This window comes from Euprymna scolopes, chromosome 20 (assembly GCF_053919585.1).
Source record: "Euprymna scolopes isolate OS-2025 chromosome 20, ASM5391958v1, whole genome shotgun sequence".
Lineage (NCBI taxonomy): Eukaryota > Metazoa > Mollusca > Cephalopoda > Sepiida > Sepiolidae > Euprymna > Euprymna scolopes.
In genome coordinates, this window is record NC_136501.1 from 39,793,607 (window position 1) to 39,801,584 (window position 7,978).

The following is a 7,978-nucleotide window of genomic DNA, read 5'->3' on the forward strand; positions in this document are numbered from 1 at the left end:
TGTATGTACGTATGTATGTATGTATGTGTGTATATGTGTATGTATGTATATATGTATGTGTGTATATATGTATGTATGTGTGTATGTGTGTATGTATGTATGTATGTATGTGTGTATGTATGTATGTGTGTATGTATGTATGTATGTATGTATGTATGTATGTTTGACTAAACTTTCGACAGAGGCGACGGATTTTCACAAGATCGGTATCGTTTTAGAGATCGACATTTCGGGCGACAAATATCGACACATTGCCTAAATACAATAATTTGTTTACCCTCAACTGGTCACTTTTCTACAAGGAGTGGTCGCTTTTTTCGCCGATATTTTTTAAAGTCATCCCCTCTTTTCGATCGACTAGCCTTAATTTACACTTTCGCTACTTCCGCTTTGGTGATGGACGCAACGGCAAAGACGTCACTTTTTTCCACGTTCTTTTCCTCCTTCGCAGTACGGGTTCGATCCTACCTGCTTACTACCATATTTTTTTTTTTGCTCAACATACACCTCCAAACACCCGGGCAATGCCAGGCAATACCGGGCAATGCCAGGCAATGCCAGGCAATGACGGGCATCTAGTCTAGTTAATTATAAAACCGCTCAACACAAAAAACATCTTGTAAAAAGGAATTTGAATATTTTAAAGTTATCTGAGAAATTTTGTTCTTACTTCATACGATTAATAAACAACACTTTATATCCCTTCTAGTTTGTCTCTCTCTTTATCCTCTTTATCGTCTATCCATCTCTATTTCCCTCCCCCCTCTCTCTTACTCTCTTTCTATCTATATATAGATATATATCTACTATTATATAAAAGGAACTGTGTATGTGTGAGAGAGAAAGAGAGAGAGAGAGTTACTTGTGTACTCAGTGTGGGCCTAATTTTTGAAATTTCACACAAAGGTATTTAATTTGTCTGGTAGTGTTCTTACGTAGGTTTTGTATCGGAATGCGTTTGGCAAGTATCTAAAATCAATAATCGAAAGAATCTGATTAGAGAAGGACGTCACATTTTGACCAAAGTTAACACTTTTATACAACCTAACATCACAAGTGCATTTGAGAAGTTTTATCACCGTACAAGCAGAAAGGTCCAGCGAATAAAATTTAAATTAATTTTTTATAAGACAGGACACGGACGCGTTTGAAATGATTTTGTCTTTTTAGGGTAAAATTGTATTATGTTTTTTTTCTAAACAGTTCACTTCTTGTAAGTAAAAAAATGCTTGAAGTGTGATTAAAACCAAAGCCTAAAGACAGCGAATAAAGTACGACAACTATTAGGCCAACTTGCCACGTTCGAGACCGCTCAAATGTTGAACGTTCGCATTCAGTGCGGACTGAACTTTCAAGATCGATGTGAATGTTTTTACAAAGCTACACTGTGAGTCTTCAAAAGACTGTTTATGTTAGTATTTATATCACATATAAGATACATGGTCATCCACTCAACACAAATATGAGGATATACAAAGCCTGTTTGCTGAGCACTTCTCCTTACGCTTATATATTGGACTTTGTACTCACGCCAAGAAAGAAGACTGAATGTCTTCTATTTGCACAACCTCAGACATCTGTTAGGCATCAGCTGAGAGGATCGAGTCACTTGCATGAGGAACATGTTTACCATTCTCACTCAGAGACTCTTGCGCTGGCTCGGTTATGTGTGCAAGATGGAAGTCGGTCACATCACAAAGGACATCTTATGCGGCGAGTTCGCCTCTAGAATACGGCTAACTGGACGACCAGCTCTACACTACAAGGCAACTGCAACAGAGATCTGAAGACTTGTAGCATTCAACCACACGATCACGAATCAGTGACATCCGATCGCACAGCCTGACACGCAAAATTAAGAACAGTGTCAAATTAGCAGAAAAAGAGGGGATACAGTCCACCACTGCCGCTCCCAGCATCCCTACATCTGCAGCAACTGCCAACAAAACGTGGAAAGAAAAGAACTTTTGAAAAAATAGAATGGTCAGCATTGAGCAAGTGCTAACAAAGAAAATTTACAGAGTTTTGTAAATGTAAAATAAGAAAAACGAATATGTAACAAAAGATTTTTTTACAAAAAAGATAAGAACATAAAAGTTTCTTTCAGTCATTTATACATATAGGTGTTTAGATAGAAAAGTTGTGGCCCTGTTGGTGGGGCATTAGAATACGCCGACTGCCCCCCTGCAGAGGGTAAAAGTCCCTCAATGGGAGTCCTGGATATGACCTTAAACTATATCCAGTGGTGAGGCCCCAGTTTGTGGGCTTTGGGGAGTGTGGAGCGACCCTTTAATTATCATTGCTCCCAGGTCCACTCTGACCCGGAGTGGTAGTACCTGTTAGGGTCCTAACTATGGGTTAAATAGAAACCGACGTGAAAACAACAAATATAAAAAAATTTCTTCAAAATCTTTGGATTCGGCATTAAATAACCCGAAAAGGGTTGATATGCCGTAAAACAAAAACAACCAACCAACAAACCAACCAACCAACCAACCAACCAACCAATAGAAAAGTTGAGTTAGTCACAAATCAAAATCTTTATAGTGTGAATGTATGCGTATGTAAGTAATATATCTATGGCAATATTTAGCAGCGCCATACTGTGTATATGCGTCGGTTTATTTTGTTTTTGTATAGTTGTAAGTAGCAGTTCATTTTTGTTCGACTGACTCTTAATAGTATGTAAGAATATGTGCGCGGGATGAGGAAACTTGTATGCGAGTCATTGAGTCCTTTTCACCTCCTTTGGACAAAGGTAAGAAGGGGATGTTGAACAGACGTTCTTGACTCCTGTTCAAGGTGCGACCGGCTTAAGAATTCTGGAGAAACTTATATTGTTGACGGGGTCTTATGGGACTTCTAACTTCGCATAGACATATTTCACTTGGGGTTTGAAATGGTTTTCATCGTTGAAAATATTTTGAATTCGCACGTTTCTATGAAAACTTACTTGCTTTTGGAAATGACTAAGAAAGTGAATTCGAATGAAACCGAGAATATCCTAGATTTCAAAGATGGAAATTTAGGTCAGAAGTATAGACACTAACAATAGGACCACAAGGACACACGCATACGTAGTAAACACGTCCGTCTTTACAATGTTTTTATCTGTTTGTTGCTTTTATAATGAGTGGAAATTGTAAACTGCTTCGTGTTTGGTCGAGGCTAACAAGACAAAACTTGCTCACTAAAAAATGACGTCATGCATAGTAGGCAAAGTAAGCAAAATCTGTGAAGCAGTAACCTCGGCTTGGTGATCGCCAAAACTAAATTCGACGAGATCACAAAAAGAAAATGAAGAAAATGAAAACTAAAAATAGGTGCGTTTTGAGGATCGTCGGGAAATATTTGATTAATTATGGTAACTTCCTTCAGTCTTGGTAGACTATGGCCACCCATAAAGTACGTTATTAAATTCACTTCTTAGTTACACATTTTTGTTTTCATGTTTTCTGTTTCAGAGCCTTATTTTTCTGGATGATTGTTCTTGAAAATTGAACGCGCGTCACCATTTTGTTTTGTTTTTTATTATTCAAAAATATGTCTTTCTCATTCCTTAAAATAAAGAAAAAGATGTTATATTATGACCTGACATATTTATTTAGCTTTCGCTTCATTTACAATGGCCAATGAAGAAGATTTCTTGCGCAATATCGATTTGTTTTTGTATATAAATTTTCTTTTATCTTCCATTGTTTTAAGAATAAAAATATGTTATTGTCCAGGCGAACAGAAATAACCTTGAACCAAGAAAGCTGCACATGAATATGCATTGGAAATTTCGACGACGGGATTGCTTGTAATTATTTAAATCCTCCAACAATTGTTTATGTGGGTTTTTTTTAATTTACGTATTTATTTATTTTTGTATTTTGTTTCATTTTTGTGGGACACAGAAATTCGCTTCAAAAGAAAAGCAGCGCTTATGCTCTCACAGTTTTCTTCGTTATTTTTAGTTAATTCTCTCTCCATCTCTCCCACCCTCTCATCCAGTAAAGCATTTCTACGCCCACTCACAAACCCAGTCTGCCATTCATGTACTCAGTCAACCATTTACCCACGAGCGCGTTTTGTTTTGTCTCTCATTCACCAACTCCCTATATACAGTCACCCACCTACGGACGCACACATCACCCATTTAATAAATCTCAATCACTTACTTGATTATTTACCAATGTATAGGCTCGCTCACATTCACTCTCTCTCTCTCTCTTTCTCTCTCTTTCTCTCTCTCTCTCCCTCTCTCTCTTTCTGAAGGACACTCATCATCTATTAATATAGCAGGTGGCTACGAAATCCAGTATTCTTTTATTTCACACAAGAGAATCCCACATGTCAATGCCAAAAGCCATTCTGTAACAAAGCGCGGACGCACGTATGCAAATACATGCGAAATGGCGTCACCGATGAGGAAAATCGACTATAAAATGAAAAAAAAAAAACACGTTAAAGACGTTGGTAGCGTCACAGCCGTAACGAGAAGTCACGTGCAATGGGAGAATGAGGAAATAACTGTTTTTTTTTTGGGGGGGGGGGTAACAACGGAAAAAATGAGTTGAAGTTATTTCCTATTTTATGCCTACTTTACGACTGAAGTTACAACGTGTTGGGTAACGTTACAACTCGAGTATAAGAATTAATGTAATATAAGTGTTTTCAGCTGAGAAATGAAAAGGATTAAGGAAAGCACGTTTTCTCATGTCCGACCTATATACATCCTAGGCATTCTGTTATACCAATAAAGAAATGGTCTTCTATGCTTACCCCTGTTCTGTCCAAACTCTTCAACAAATGAGTCTTGATTTCCTGATAGCTGGAAAATCAACTCGCTTAATTATCGCTCTACGTATCTTTCCCATCTTCGCTGAAATCTTGAAATCAATTAATCAAGCGCTAGTCCACCACCTCGTAAATGCTAAACTTTTTCTGACCAAAAGTGTGGATTTTGGCAAAACTGTTCTTTTGCGGATATTTTAACTGTCAGCTCTTATGTACTGGATGAAGCAGATCAAGCCGTTGAAAAGGTCTGACATGAAGAACTTCTGGTGAAAATTAAAGCATACCGTGTTTCTGGATAAATACTTAACATAATAAAATTCTTTTTAGATAGGCTAAAATTTAGGTTGTCCTTCGAAAGAACATTGTATTAATGCGAACGTGCTCTAGCTGTTCATCGTTGGACCATTAATATTACTGGTATTTATAAAAAAATCTTCTCAGATAGAATCGTGTCCAAGAATGGTATATTTGCTAATGATACCACGCTCTATAATAGACACGAGGGTAAAACGAATGTACATATTCCCGACTAAATCCTACCTCTTCCTCTTTGAGATGTCTAGATGCCAGAAAGTCTTCTAATCTAATAGTTTCTTTACTCGAACTGTTAGACTTCCAAATTTCCCCTTGGTTCCTGCTTTTGCGATTTTACTAATATGCAGAAGTTTTAAGGTAATGTGATCAAACAAATAATAAAAAAATAATAATAAAAGAAAGCTTGCTGGATGTTCGAATGCTTGAGTGGACGGTACAAAACAGGAATCTGTTGATATTCAACTTAAAGATGATCATGTTGTGATATGCAAGAAAGCAGTTCTATGGTAATATGGTCCACATATGTGAAACCCAACTGAAAATCTCTGTTCGAAAACAATTCACAAAAAATGGGGGGGGCAAGACCTAGATAAGATTTTGGTTTCCCCTTACTTTTGTGGGAGTTTGCAGATTCATGATTAAGTTATTGTACGTATCATCAATCGATATTTGGTGTCTGTCTGAATCCGATACTAAATCATTATTTTATGATCTTTGACTGCTCAATTCAGTTTATTATACTATTTCAGACTAATGTTCTACCTTCCAATGTCCAATCAAAAGAACTAGTGCAATATCTGTTTCATTTACATTAGACTCTCCTCCAGGGCATTACCTCACTCTTTTTTGAAGAACAAGTAATGTAGTTTGTGTGTGTGCGTGCGTGTGTGTGTGTGTGTGTGAAAAGCGCGTCATCTTGGGTATTACCTTCTCATTTAGGAGCAATCTATATATACATTCGTTATACGTACTAGCATGTATAAGTTATCACTTTTAGCATGGAACCGTTCTCCACTTCTGTCTTCGAAGGTCTCGTTCGAATATTTAAAGATTTCGTGTGTGTGTGTGTGTGTGTGTGTGTGTGTGTGTGTGTGTTCATCACGAAAACTCGTCCACAGTTTTATTAAGTCAAGTGTTCTAAATGAATGCATGCGAAAATTGTTTTTGATTAATCACAATTATATTACGATCAAAACATCTCCCTGTTCCTTAAATCAACAATACAACATAATCTTTCGAAATACTGTATATCATATTTTAGTATTCCTAATTGAATAACTATTTTTTGAAACAATTCATAAATTAATTCATTTGTGAGTTTTTGTCTTAGTTTCCCTAATATATATATCTATAATATAAAGCTGAATGTCTGTGTGTGTGTCTGGTCACGAATAGGCTCCTATATGGTTGACTATTATAGAAAACAGATCGCATATAATGAAAGAAGATGTATCGAGACACAGGAATGGGTATGTTTGATTTGGCAAAATGATGATTCATTAAAATTGTGGGGTCTGTGCACACGCCTGGTCCACAAAGTATAAAAATAAAAAAAATTAAAAAAATAAAAAAAACGTTTACAAGTGGTTTTAGTCGCGTATAAGTCACTCCGTCGATCGGTCGGTCGGTCGGTCGGACTGTCCGTAACACTTTTGTGCTTAGCCTTTTTGGTTAAGATCAAAGGTCTGTTGTTATTAGATGCTGTTCTTAGCTTTTTAAAGCTTTTTTTGGCCTTTTGGCCAAGTGTAGTATCTGTTCCGGCAGATACTGCAAGCAAAGACCATATGTGGGGGCAACTCCACATATAAGACCTTGGTCAATGTAGAGGCAACACTTCATACTAATTGTCACTATCTAGCTCCCCTACTCCCCGGGGAGCTGTTCCCCATTTCCCCTTCACTCCTCACATTAAAAATCGGCCTAGTGCCTAATTTGCTCGGTGGGGGAGCAAATAAATACAGCTTCTCTTGGCCTTTTGGCCAAGATCAAAGTGTAGTATCTATTCTTACTACATGCTGTACTTATTGTGATATAAAGTGAAGGATCACTTTTCTGTATTAATTTAATGTAAAATGATCACCCCCACTTTACAACCAGTCAGTCTCAAAGCCATTCAAGTCATTCTCCAGATCGTTCAAATTGTTTTTGAAGGATTCCAGTTATTCTTTAAGCATTTAAGTCATTTCAGCCCATTCTTTTTTGGTCATTTTAGTTTATCTTTAAAAATTTCATGTCAATCCTACATTCAGGCATTTATTCATTACACGAGAGCACGTGACTAATGATTATCGGCCTTGTTGATATAGATGTACATAATAATACTTTGACAAGTATGTTTTAACTTAAATAGGGATGGTATAATAAAATTGTGGGGTCTGCGTTCGCACCTGGCCTCCATAGAATGGAAATACGCACAAACTTTAATAAAGACTTTTCATATCTATCTGCGTAAATATACTTTGATAATTATGTTTCAGTTTGAAGAAATATTGTATAATAAAATTATGGGGTGTTCGTTCGCGCCTAACCTCCATAGAATGGAAATATGTCACAAAGTTGAACAAGGTTTTTCAATATAGATCCACAGAATATTGTGATAAGTGTTTCAGTATGAACATGTATGGTATAATAAATTATGGAGTTTATCTATTTTGTTTCTACTTTCACATTTTATTTCTACTTTCATATTTTGCTTTGGTTTTGATACCCCAAAAATTCGAAGCTATCTATTTACAGCCCTTCCTTTTCATAACCTATCATACTTTCATAAATCAGAGTCCATTTTCAGTAGGCTGCTTTTAACCCAGTCAACGACGAGTATTTTTGCTAGCATATATATATATATATATATATATATATATATATATATATATATATATAT

The 7,978-nt window shown here is 36.4% G+C and overlaps 1 pseudogene; it reads left to right on the forward strand.

Moving 5' to 3' along the window:
* Nucleotides 1-7,054: 7,054 nt before the first annotated feature.
* LOC145241778 (U2 spliceosomal RNA) lies at nucleotides 7,055-7,182 on the forward strand (annotated as a pseudogene).
* The last annotated feature ends 796 nt before the right edge of the window (nucleotides 7,183-7,978 follow it).